We start from the raw sequence: 14,246 nt of genomic DNA on the forward strand, positions 1-14,246 counted from the left end.
AAACCTGAACTTTTTGGCCAACTCAATACAAAGCTACAGTAATCAAAACTGTGGTATTGGCACAAAAACCAACATATGAGTCAATGGAACAGAATAGCCCAGAAATAGGCCCACACACCCATGGTCAATTAATCTTTGACAAAGGAGGCAAGAACATACAATGGTAAAAAAAAAGAAAAAAACAGTCTCTTCAGCAAGTGGTGTTGGGAAAGTTGGATGCATGTATATCAATGAAGTTAGAACACTCTCACCATAAACAAACTCAAAATGGCTTAAAGTCTTAAACATAAGACATGACACCATAAAACTCATGGAAGAGTACATAGGCAAAACATTGCCTGACAAATCGTACCTGAGGCAGTCAGTCTCCCAAGGAAATAGAAATAAAAACAAAAATAAACAAATGGGACCTAATCAAACTTACAAACTTTTGCACAGCAGAGGAAACCATAAGCAAAACAAAAAGACAATGTACAGAGTGGGAGAAAATGTTTACAAACAACTGACAAGGGCTTAATTTCTAAAATGTACAAACAGCTCATACAACTCAACAACAACAAAAAAAACAACCCAGTTAAAAAGTGGGCAGAAAACCTAAACAGACATTTCTTCAAAGAGGAAATACAGATGGCCAACAGCCACGTGATAAAATGCACAGCATCGCCAATTATTAGAGAAATGCAAATCAAAACTACAATGAGGTGCCACCTCACACCAGTCAGAATGGCCATCATTAAAAAGCCTACAAATAACAAATACTGGAGAGGGTGTGGAGAAAAGGGAACCCTCCTACACTGTTGGTGGGAATGTAAACTGGTACAACCACTATGGAGAACAGCATGGAGATTCCTCAGAAAACTAAACATAGAACTATCATATCCAGCAATCCTACTCCTGGGAATATATACAGACAAAACTCTCATCTAAAAAGATCCACGCACCCCTATGCTCATAGCAGCACTATTCACAATAGCCAGAACATGGAAGCAACCTCAATGTCCATTGACAGACGAATGGATAAAGATGGGGTCTATTTATATACAATGGAATACTATTCTGCCATAAAAAAGAACAAAATAATGCCATTAGCAGCAGCAGTAGATGCAACTAGAGATTATCATACTAAGTGAAGTAAGTCATAAAGACAAATACCATATGATATCACTTATATGTGGAATCTAAAATACGACACAAATGAACCTATTTTTGAAACAGAGTCTTGGACACAGAGAACAGACTATTGGTTGCCAAGGGGGAGGGGGTTGGGGAGGGATGGAGTGGGAGGTTGAGGTTAGCAGATGGAAGCTTTTATATATAATGTTAATGTTTAATGGATAAACAAGGACCTACTGTATAGCACAGAATTATATTCAATATCATATGATAAACCATAATGGAAAAGAATATTTTAGAAAAGTATACATATATATATATATATAACTGAATCACATTGCTGCACAGCAGAAATTAACACAACATTGTTAATCAACTATATTTCAATTAAAAACATATTGTTTTTTAAAAAAGGGGAAAAAAAGGTAATGCTCTGTTGGAAAAAAAAAAGAAATGGTCATGTAGTCAAGATGAAAATAAGAGGTCAGGTAGTTTCAATGTACAGGGATGTTTTTTTGGAAAGACCCTCTGTATCACAGGACAACTTGAGTTACACAGTGCAAATCATTCTGATTGCTAAATCCTCCAAGTAAGTTAGGGTTTTCGGGGAAATCATTGCAAAATGTATAGTTTGCTTTCCCACCTTGCCAAAGGAAGCGCACTTACTCTGTCATTCTGCCTTTTCTTGCTCTCAGCTGCACCGACCTGGGTGGCGAGCTGCAGCGCCCCTCTCCCTGAGAAGAAGCCTGGAACATGCATTTTTGCCACTTGCCTTTCCAAGAAGCAGGAGTAGCACGTGACCTGCTGGGACCTAAGGGCAGTCTGCCCCTTTTGGAAGTCACATCAGAGGTTGGAATGACCTTTGGGGTCCCCCTCACTCTGGTGACACCATTCTCAGCCATTATCTCCCACCTCTGACTTGTCAGCAGCATTCACACTTACTTTGGATTTTTTCTTTTTTAGTTCGAAGTCTTTATATTTTATGTATTTAAATCTTTCTCTTTATATTATTTCTCCTTACAGCTACCAAAAATCTGATGCTTAGTTCTCTTCAAATTTTCTATTATTTGGAAAATATTTTAGACCACCTAGAATTTGGTGTACTGTGTATAATCTGACATTTTCCAATAAAAAAGCAATGCCTGGAACCCATATTTACGCGTGGAGAAAGATCAGTAACTTTGGCTTAAGGGTCTCCTACACATCAGAGGCCGTTGGACACGAGTGGGCAATCCAACCAGGAGAGCCTGAGAAAGGCTCATGGGTGCCCATTCCAATCAAAACCGTGCCTCCCCTGCCAGTCGATCAGTGAAGGCTATGCTGTGATATGCAGAGCTGTAAAGGGATAGGAAAATGCATTGCCGGTGACAATACAGTCCACCTGTGTCGGGTGTGGGGACACAATAGCGTGACCATCTCCTCTGGAGGAAGATGACTGCGCACCAGGACGTGGCTGGCAGGTGCCAGGCAGCCCAGAGGCTCCCTGAGGGGCAACGGCGCTCCTGGACAACAGGTCTGGAAGCTTAGTGCACCGAAGTCCACTCGTGCACAGAGAGGCTGGAGGTGGAGGCCCAGGAGTCGGACTTGCCCGGGGGCAGAGGAAAATCAGAGCAGCGGTGGTGGGGACAGCACTGAGGTCTTGTCTCTGGCCCATCTGGATAAGTTTGGGGAACACTTTTAGTTTCATGTGTAAAAGTTCCTGAGCTGAGAAGTGCCAGTGACATGGTGTGCATTTCAGGGTCCCCAAGACTGCCCTCACCTCTGACACCACTCACAGGTTTCAGCTCCCAAAGATCACTCTCAAGTTCAATAACTTTCTACATGGACACAAAGAACTCACCTTGAAAGCTGATATAACATGGTTACAGTGTGTTACAGGGAAAAGACACAGATTCAAATCAGCCAAGAGGCTGCATGGGGCAGAATCCAGGGAAAGTTCCAGATGTGGAGCTTCCGTTGTCCTCTCCCTGCAGAGTCACAGGCAGCATTACTTTCCTGACACCGGTGTGGGACACAGTGTACGGGTATGGCAACAGGGAAGCTCACCTGAGCCTTGGCATCCAGAGCTCTTACTGGGGCCGGTGACAGCTGGCTGCCTACACGACCAACCTCAGGCTCCAGCCCCTCCAGAGGTCGAGCTGATGCCGTGCAGCCCAAGGACTCCACCATACGTCATTGTTGGTGTAGACCACCTCGCATGGCCCAAGGCTGCAGGTAAACAAAGATAACTCTTCTCAGGCAGGACATTCCAACCATCCAGGAGCCCAGGACAGAGGCCAGCCCTCTCCTGAGGTGAGGGTGGTCTTTTCTGCAAAGGTGATTAAGAGTGGGTTGGAGGGACTTCCCTGGTGGTGCACTGGTTAAGAATCCGCCTGCCAATGCAGGGGACACTGGTTCTATCCCTGGTCCAGGAAGATCCCACGTGCCGCGGAGCAACTAAGCCTGTGCGCCACAACTACTGAGCTCGTGCGCCACAACTACTGAAGCTCGCGTGCCTAGAGCCCGTGCTCCACAAGAGAAGCCACGACAATGAGAAGCCCGCACACCATTATGAAGAGTAGCCCCACTCTCCACAACTAGAGAAAGACCACACACAGCAATGAAGACCTAACACAGCCAAAAAAAAAGAGTGGGTTGGAGCCCAGACCTGCCTGCAACTACTGTGACCTCAGGCCAATCACTTCCCTTTGTGAGCCTGGGGTTCTGTCACAGGGTCAGTGTGGAATTAAGTCACTGCAGGAAGACCAGCCCAGGCCTCAGTCCGTGTAGTCCACGTGCTGAGTTTGCGGGACTCTGGACAGGTGCAACCACCACGGGGGTTAAGGGGAGCCACTCACCCCCACGAGGAGGCGTCCAAACACTCTACAACCCCAGGGGACCCTGAGACCCACATAGGAAACTGGGACAGGCTGGGGCAGGCGATTCCCCAGGCAAGCATGAGAGGCCTCACGGCCCCCTCCAGCCACTCAAGGAGAGCAGAGAGGCCATTCACCCGGGGGGCACCCATGGACTGGCTCAACCCAAGGACAGGGCTGGGAGAGCCCAGGTCCAGCTCCCAGCAGCCCTGTGGCTCAGATGTGATGTCCTGTCTGGATCTTTGCCCAAGGGTGTGCACAGGGCCAGGCACAAAACCTAGTATGTGAGCACCAAACATGCACGCTGTGAGCATGACCTCACCTGGCCTCACCATGACCTTCAGGGTGGATGCCATGACCTCTTTTACTCGGGGATGCTTGAGCCTCCCCTAACAGGCCAGGGTCCTCACTGTCTGATTGTCTGACCCCAACTGCTCATCTGACTCACTGCTAGCTGCCCAGAGCTGTTAACAATTAATATCTAACAAGCAGCCTGTGGTCTGGGATGATATCACCCGCAAACGCAGGCCGACAAATTGGTTCCTGATCTCGTGAGGTGAGGAGACAACAGGACACAGCACAGGAGTGAGCTGACCAGGTGCCCAGGGGCGGCCGCCCAAGATGGCCCAGTGCCAACATCCAGAACCAGTGGGTCCCTCTGCCCGTGCTCCCTCCCCATCCCAAGACGGGCTGGACACTTGGCCCCTGTGAAAATGTGTCACCAGCTCGTGTGACCAGCCCTATTAAGCCAAAACCAAACAGCCAGGAAAACCTGTCAGACTGTGTCCTCTGGTTCTGCATGATGAAAACGACAGCGTACCTTTCTTTTTCCAGGTACGCTTCACCATTAAATGTTTCTTCAGACTGCACTGCCCCTCCACCCCTCCCTGCCTCTCCAGCCTACCCCCCCACCCAGGTCTTTGGGGCTCCCTTCAAGTAGGCCACAGTCCCTCGGGTGCCACTGGCTCAGGGGACATCCACGCCAGTGGAAGGGACCCCCCCCCCAGAGCAGGGGTTCTTAGACAACCCAACAAAAGATCATCTGGGCCACAAGCAGTGACAGGGCGGAGGGTCCCATTTAAACCCAAACACAGAAATGCTGTTTCCTGAGTAATCAGTCAGTTAGTGAAGCACTGGCCACGGTCGTGCCCGTTTAATCTGCAAGCAGAGGTTAAAAGCACAACGTCCATGCGGGAAGGTGGAGTGGAAATCAGACTGTGCTCTGCTCAACTTTGCACCCTGACAGGCAGGCAGGCAGAGTTTTCCAGGGATTCAGTGCTGGTGACATTACGTATTGGGCACAACCACTGTGGAAAGCATTTGCATACTTACATCAGTGTCCTTTAAAACGTTTATCCTGTTCCTAGGAATGTGTGCTAAAGACACAATTTAAAAGAAAAAGTTGAAGGCCTGAAGTAGGCACTATGGAATAATATATGTCCAAATGATAAGTTTTATAAAACTAAAATGTTAATTAGGTAGACATTTTGTTACTGTTACAAAGGCAGTTATCAGGGAGTGATGTCCTGGAAGGTGGCAGAGTAGGAAGCTCCAGGACTCTGTCCCTCCACCTAAAGGACCACTGAGCTGGCAGGAACTCTAAAGTAACTATTCTGGAACTCAAGTCTAGTCAGACGCTTGCAGCATCCAGGAGAGAGCTTGACGAAGAGGGTAGGGAATTTCCGCAAATTCCAGTGAATCCACAGCTGGCCGGCACCTAGCACACCCATCACCTGGCCCGCGGCACACAGCCATGTGGATGCCGGCCTGCATTTCTGACACAGCTTTGCTGGAGGAAGGACGGGCAATAAGGCCACCATCCTCCGAACACGAGAACTGTGCTCTGGCGGTTGACAGCTGCTTTTGGCCACTGCGGGGCTGGCACAGGTTTCACTGTCATTGTTTTTGTTTTGTTTTTATAAATTTATTTATTTATTTATTTTTGGCTGCATTGGGTCTTCGTTGCTGCACACTGTCTTTCTCTAGTTGTGGCGAGTGGGGGCTCCTCTTTGTTGCGGTGCACAGGTTTCTCATTGCAGTGGCTTCTCTCGTTGGGGAGCACGGGCTCCAGGCGCATGGGCTTCAGCAGTTGTGGCTCACGGGCTCCAGAGCACAGGCTCAGCAGCTGTGGTGCACGGGCCCAGCTGCTCCACGGCATGTGGGATCCTCCTGCACCAGGGCTCGAACCTGTGTCCCCTGCGTTGGCAGGCAGACTCCCAACCGCTGTGCCACCAGGGAAGCCCATTGGCTGTCATTGTTTTAAACACTGGTTTCAAATGGGTAAAAGTGGCTTAAAAAGATACTTGTTTCTTCCCCTTTTGGGAACTAGATATTTAAGGAAATCTTTGTTAGGTCACTGGCTGACCACATGGAAAATTAAACAGAAACTTCAGGGACTACACTTTGAAAAAGTAAGGAAAAGTCACAGGTGGCTCCAACAAGCAAGATGCAGCAACCCCAAGGGGTGGGGGACTTACAATACAGAGTTGGCATCAAATGATGCTCAGAATGTACCAAGCAGAAACTGTGGGACTGAAATGTACAATACTGAAATGAAAAACTCACTGGAGGGTTCAAGAGCAGATCTGAGCAGCAGAAGGAAGATCAATGAACTTGAAGATAAGACAACTGGTTTTTTGGTTTTTGGTTTTTTTTTCTTTTTTCTGTTGTGGTTGTTTTATCTTGTTGCAGTTGTTTCAACTATATATATATATATATATATATATATATATATATATTTTTTTTTTTTTTTTTTTTCCAGTACACAGGCCTCTCACTGTTGTGGCCTCTCCCGTTGTGGAGCACAGTCTCCGGACGCGCAGGCTCAGCGGCCATGGCTCACGGGCCCAGCCACTCCGCAGCATGTGGGATCTTCCCGGACCAGGGCGCAAACCTGTGTTCCCCTGCATCGGCAGGCGGACTCTCAACCACTGCACCACCAGGGAAGCCCTCAACTATATTTTTATTTTCCCTAATTCTATCTTTCTAATTTTATTTTATTTTTTATTCTTTGTTATTGTACTGCTTTTTTTCTTTTCTTTTCTTTTCTTTTTTGCCGTGCCACGCAGCTTGCGGGATCTTGGTGCCCAGGTCGGGCCCAAGCTCCTGTGGTGGGAGCTCCGAGTCCAAACTGCTGGACTAACAGAGAATCTCAGACCCCAGGGAATATCAATCAGAGTGAGGTCTCCCGGAGGTCTTCATCTCGGTACCAAGACCTGGCTCTAACCAACTGCCTGCAAAGTCCAGGGCTGGATGCCTCAGGCCAAACAACAAGTAAGACAGGAACACAGGCCCATCCATCAAAAAGAAAAAAGAAACGACAAAAAAATATGTTACAGACGAAGGAGAAAGGTAAAAACCTACAAGACCAAATAAATGAAAACGAAATAGGCAACCTACCTGCAAAATAATTCAGAGTAATGATAGTAAAGATGATCCAAAATAACGGGAACAGAATGGAGAAAATACAAGAAACGTTTAACAAGGATCTATAAGAACTAAAGAGCAAACAAACAGTGATGAACAACACAATTACTGAAATTATAAATACTCTAGAAGGGGCTTCCCTGGTGGCGCAGTGGTTGAGAATCTGGCTGCCAATGCATGGGACACGGGTTTGAGCCCTGGTCCGGGAAGATCCCACATGCCTCAGAGCAACTAAGCCTGTGTGCCACAACTACTGAGCCTGTGCTCTAGAGCCCGTGAGCCACAACTACTGAGCCCGTGTGCCACAACTACTGAACCCCACGCGCCTAGAGCCCATGCTCCATGAGAAAAGCCACTGCAGTGAGAAGCGCCGCGCACTGCAACGAGAGTAGCCCCCGCTCACCGCAACTAGAGAAAGCCCGTGTGCAGCAACGAAAACCCAACACAGCCAAAAGTAAAATTAAATAAATATGTTACAAAAAATATATTAAAGGGCTTCCCTGGTGGCGCAGTGGTTGAGAGTCTGCCTGCCGATGCAGGGGACACGGGTTCGTGACCCGGTCCAGGAAGATCCCACATGCCGTGGAGCAGCTGGGCCCGTGAGCCATGGCCGCTGAGCCTGCGCGTCCGGAGCCTGTGCTCCACAATGGGAGAGGCCACAACAGTGAGAGGCCCGCATACCACAAACAAAACAAAAACAAACAAAACAAAAACAAACAAACAAAAAAATATATATATATATATATTTTAAAAAATACTCCAGAAGGAATCAATAGGAGAATAACTAAGGCAGAAGACTGGATAAGTGAGCTGAAAGATAAAATGGTGGAAATAACTGCCGGGGAGCAAAATAAAGAAAAAAAGAATGAAAACAATTGAAGACATCTCAGAGACCCCAGGGACAACATTAAACTCAACAACATTTTAACTATAGGGGTCCCAGAAGAAGAGGAGAAAAAGAAAGGGTCTGAGAAAATCTTTGAAGAGATTATAGTTGAAAACTTCCCTAATATGGGAAAGGAAATAGTCAATCAAGTCCAGGAAGTGCAGAGAGTCCCATACAGGATAAACCCAAAGAGACACACGCCGAGACGCATATTAATCAAACTATCAAAAATTAAATACAGGGGTTTCCCTGGTGGCGCAGTGGTTGGGAGTTCGCCTGCCGACGCATGGGACACGGGTTCATGCCCCGGTCCAGGAGGATCCCACATGCCACAGAGAGGCTGGGCCCGTGAGCCATGGCCGCTGAGCCTGCGCATCCGGAGCCTGTGCTCCGCAACGGGAGAGGCCGCAACGGTGAGAGGCCCGTGTACTGCAAAAAAATAATAAAATAAATAAATACAAAGAAAAAATATTAAAAGCAGCAAGGGAAAAGCAACAAATAACATACAAGGGAATCCCCATAAGGTTAACAGCTAATCTTTCAGAGAAACTCTGCAAACCAGAAGGGAATGGCAGGACCTATTTAAAATGATAAGAGGGAAAAACCTACAACCAACATTACTCTACCCAGCAAGGACTTCATTAAGATTTGACAGAGAAATCAAAAGCTTTACAGACAAGCAAAAGCTATGAGAGTTCAGCACGACCAAACTAGCTTTACAACAAATGCTAAAGGAACTTCTCTAAGCAGGAAACACAAGAGAAGAAAAAGACCCACAAAAACAAACCCAAATCAATTAAGAAAATGGTAATAGGAACACACATATCAATAATCACCTTGAATGTAAACTGAGTAAATGCTCCAACCAAAAGACACAGACTGGCTGAATAGATACAAAAACAAGATCTGTATATATGCTGTCTACAAGAGACCCACTTCAGACCTAGGGAAACATACAGACTGAAAGTGAGGGGATGGAAAAAGATACTCTATGCAAATGGAAATCACAAGAAAGCTGGAGTAGCAATACTCATATCAGATAAAATAGACTTTAAAATAAAGACTGTTACAAGAGATAAGGAAGGACACTACATAATGATCAAGGGATCAATTCAAGATGAAAACATAACAATTGCATTTATGCAATGCAGCCAAAAACAAACAAAAAATTTTTTAAATGTATGCCCCCAACATAGGAGCACCTCAATACATAAGGCAAATGCTAGCAGCCATGAAAGGAAAAATCGACAGTAACACAATAATAGTGGGGGACTCTAACACCCCACTTACACCAATAGACAGATCATCCACACAGAAAATAAATAAGGAAAACACAAGCTTTAAATGACACAAACAACCAGACAGACTTAATTGATATTTTTAGGACATTCCACCTGAAAGTGGTAGAATATACTTCTTCTCAAGTGCACACAGAATGTTCTCCAGAAGAGGTCACATCTTGGGTCACAAATCAAGTCCTGGAAAATTTTTGAAAATTGAAATTATATCAAGCATCTTTACCCACCACAACACTATGAGATTAGAAATCAATTACAGGAAAAAAAACTGTAGAAAACACAAATACATGGAGGCTAAACAGTGTACTGTTAAATAACCAAGATATCACTGAAGAAATCAAAGAAGAAATTAAAAAATACCTAGAAACAAATGACAACAAAAACACGACAATCCAAAACCTATGTGAGGACTTCCCTGGTGGGGCAGTGGCTAAGAATCCACCTGCCAACGCAGGGGACACGGGTTTGAGCCCTGGTCCGGGAAGATCCCACATGCCGCGGAGCAACTAAGCCCGTGCGCCACAACTGCTGAGCCTGCGCTCTAGAGCTGATGAGCCACAACTACTGACCCCATGTGCCACAACTACTGAGCCTGCACTCTAGAGCCCATGCTCCGCAACGAGAAGCCACCGCAATGAGAAACCCGCACAGCACAATGAAAACCCAATGCAGCCAAAAATAAATAAAATAAAAATTAAAATAAAAACAAAAACAAAACACAGATGAATGGATAAAGAAGATGTGGCACATATATACAACGGAATATTACTCAGCCATAAAAAGGAACGAAATTTAGTTATTTGTAGTGAGGTGGGTGGACTCAGAATCTGTCATACAGAGTGAAGTCAGAAAGAGGAAAACAAATACCGTATGCTAATGCATATATATGGAATTTTAAAAACCAGTACTGATGAACCTAGTAGCAGCGCAGGAATAAAGACACAGACGTAGAGAATGGACTTGAGGGCATGGTGGGAAAGAGGAAGCTGGGATGAAGTGAGAGAGTAGCACTGACATATATACGCTACCAAATGTAAAATGAACGGCTAGTGGGAAGCTGCTGCATAGCACAAGGAGATCAACTTGTGATGACCTAGAGGGGTGGGATAGGGAGGGTGGGAGGGAGGCTCAAGAGGGAGGGGATATGGGGATATATGTATGCATATAGCTGATTCACTTTGTTATACCGCAAACTAACAGAACACTGTAAAGCATTTATACTCCAATAAAGACGTGAAGAAGAAAAAAAAAATGACAATTAGAATTACCCAGTATAAGGAGCAGAAAGAAAAAATGAAGAAAAATGAACAGATCCAAGAAACCTATGAAACACTATCAAATGTACCAACATACACATTACAGGACTCCTAGAAAGAAGAGAAAGGGGCAGAAAAGATATCTGAAGAAATAATGGACAGGAACTTCTGAAATCTGAGATGTGAATATGCACGTCCAATGCCAAACAGGATAAACAGAGGTCCACACTGAAACAAATTAGAGTCAAGTTGTCAAAACCCAAAGACGGAGACAATTCTGAAAGCAGCAACCAAAGAATGGCTCCTCATGTACAGTGAAATAAAAGGGTATTAGATAGTAACTCAATGCCACAAGAAAAAATAAAGAACACTAGTAAAAGGAACTGCACAGGTAAATATAAAAAGCTAGTATTACTATACTTTTGTTACAGCTTGTAATGTCTCCTTTTCCCACATGATTTAATAGGCAAATGCATGACAATAATCGTAGTGTGTCATACAAAGATGTGACCTGTGACAATAACAACATAAAGGGGGGACAGAGATGTAGAGTGTGTTTACACTACTAAACTAAGTCAGTATTATTCCAACTAAGTTATCAGCTTTTAATGTAATCCCCAAAGTAATGACTAAGAAAATAACTAAAAAATATACAGAAAAGTAAAGAAGGGAATTAAAATGATACACTACAAAAAAAAAAAATATCAACTAAGGACTTCCCTGGTGGCACAGTGGTTAAGAATCCACCTGCCAATGCAGGGGACACAGGTTCGAGCCCTGGTCCGGAAAGATCCCACATGCCACGGAGCAAGTAAGCCCATGCGCCACAACTACTGAGCTTGCGCTCCACAGCCCGCACATCACAACTACTGAGCCCGTGTGCCACAACTACTGAAGCCCATGTGCCTAGAGCCCATGCTCTGCAACAAGAGAAGCCACCTGCAACAAGAGGAGCCACCGCAATGAGAAGCCCGCGCACCACAACAAAGAGTAGCCCCCACTCACCGCAATTAGAGAAAGCCTGCGTGCAGCAACAAAGACCCAACGCAGCCAAAAATAAATAAAATTTTTTAAAAAAGCCAAGATTCAACTACATGCTGTCTACAAGAGACTCTCTTTAGATATAAGGATATCAAGGAAAAGCCCAACAGAGAGGGTTTCAAGTCTACAGAACATTTAAAAAAGAATAAACACCAACCCTTCTCAAACTCTTCCCAAAAACTGAAGAGGAAGTAATACTTCCTAACTTATCCTATGAGTCTAGCATTACCATGATATCAATGAGAGACAAAGACAAAAAACTATGGACCAATACCCTTATGAGTATTCATGCAAAGATCCTCAACAAAATACTAGGAAACCAAACTCAACATATTAAAAGGACTATGCACGGGGACTTCCCTGGTGGTCCAGTGGCTAAGACTCCACGCTCCCGATGCAGGGGGCCTGGGTTCCATCCTTGGTCAGGGAACTAGATCCCACAGGCCGTAATTAAGAGTTCACACGCGGGCTTCCCTGGTGGCACAGTGGTTAAGAATCTGCCTGCCAATGCAGGGTACACAGGTTCGAGCCCTGGTCCGGGAAGATCCCACATGCCGCGGAGCAACTAAGCCCATGCGCCACAACTACTGCGCCTGCACGCTAGAGCCCGTGAGCCACAACGACTGAGCCCACGTGCCACAACTACTGAAGTCCACGTGCCTAGAGCCCATGCTCCGCAACAAGAGAAGCCACTGCAATGAGAAGTCTGCACACCGCAAGGAAGAGTAGCCCCCGCTCGCAGCAACAAGAGAATGGCCGCATGCAGCAAAAAAGACACAACGCAGCCAAAACTAAATAAATAAAATTTATAAAAACTAAAAGAGTTCACACGCCACAACTAAAGATCGCGCATGCCGCCACAAAGATCCTGCATGCCACAACTAAGACCTGGTGCAGCCAAATTAATTAATTTTTTTAATCCCCATTTAAAAAGGATTATGCATGATGACCAAGCAGGATTTATTCCCAAAATGCAAGGAGGGTCAACATATGAAAATCAACCATTGTAATACATCACGTTAATAAAATGAGGAAAAAACCCCACTTAATCATGTCAACTGAGGCAGAATACTACCCAACGTGATCTACAGATTCACTACAATCCCTATCAAAATCCCAATGACATTTCTTTGCAGAAAGAGAAACACCCATCCTAAAATTCATATGGAATCTCAAGGGACAGCCAAAACCACCTTAAAAAAGAACAGGTAGGGACTTCCCTAGTGGTCCAGGGACTTAAGACTCCGTGTTCCCAATGCACAGGACCCTGCTTCAATCCCTGGTCAGGGAACACAATCCCACATGCCACAACTAAGCATTCTCATGCCCAACTAAAGATCCCACATGCCACAACTAACACCCAGTGCAGCCGAATTAATTAATAAGTTAGAGGACATACACTTCCTGATTTCAAAACTTACTACAAAGCTACACTAATCAAAACAGTGTGATGCTGGCATAAGGACATATAACCAATGGAAGAGAATAGAGCCTAGAAATAAACCCTTGCATGTACAATCGATTTTTGACAAGGGTGCCAAAGACCATTTGTTATGAACTGAATGTTTGTGTCCCCTCAAAATTCATAAGCTGAAGCTCTAACCCCCAATGTGACTGTATTTGGAGGTAAGGCCTGTGAAGTGGCGATAAAGGTTAAATGAGGTCATAGGGTGGAGCCCTAATGCCATAGGACTGGTGCCCTGATAAGAAGAGGGAAGTGACACCTGAGATCTTTCTCCACCAAGTGAGGACGCAATGAGGCGGCTGTACTGCAAGCCTGGAAAGGAATCCTCACCAGGAGCTGAATCAGCCAACACCTTGATCTTGGACTTGGTTTGGTTTTTTTTAATTTATTTATTTTTGGCTGTGTTGGGTCTTTGTTGCTGCACGAGGGTTTTCTTTTACCTGTGGCGAGCAGGGGCTACTCTTCATTGAGGCGCGCAGGCTTCTCATTGCAGTGGCTTCTCTTGTTGCGGAACATAGGCTCTAGGCACACAGGCTTCAGTAGTTGTGGCATGCAGGCTCTAGAGCACAGGCTGACTAGTTGTGGCGCAGGGGCTTAGTTGCTCTGTGGCATGTGGGATCTTCCCGGACCAGGGCTCGAACCCGTGTCCTCTGCATTGGCAGGCAGATTATTAATCACTGCACCACCAGGGAAGCCCAATCTTGGACTTCTTAGTCTCCACAAATGTGAGAAATAAATTTCTGGTTTTTAAGCCACCTGGTCTGTGGTATTTTGTTATGGCAGCTTAAGCTAACACACCATTCAGTGGGGGGAAAAAAAAGACTTCCAAAAATGTTACAGGGAAAACTGGATAACCACATGCAGAAACGTTTAAAGTTGGACCCTTATCTTATACCATATATAAAA

Source organism: Delphinapterus leucas, chromosome 17 (genome assembly GCF_059928025.1).
Source record: "Delphinapterus leucas isolate spDelLeu-1000000601 "Yukka" chromosome 17, BTC_Dleu_Yukka2, whole genome shotgun sequence".
In the NCBI taxonomy this organism is placed as follows: domain Eukaryota; kingdom Metazoa; phylum Chordata; class Mammalia; order Artiodactyla; family Monodontidae; genus Delphinapterus; species Delphinapterus leucas.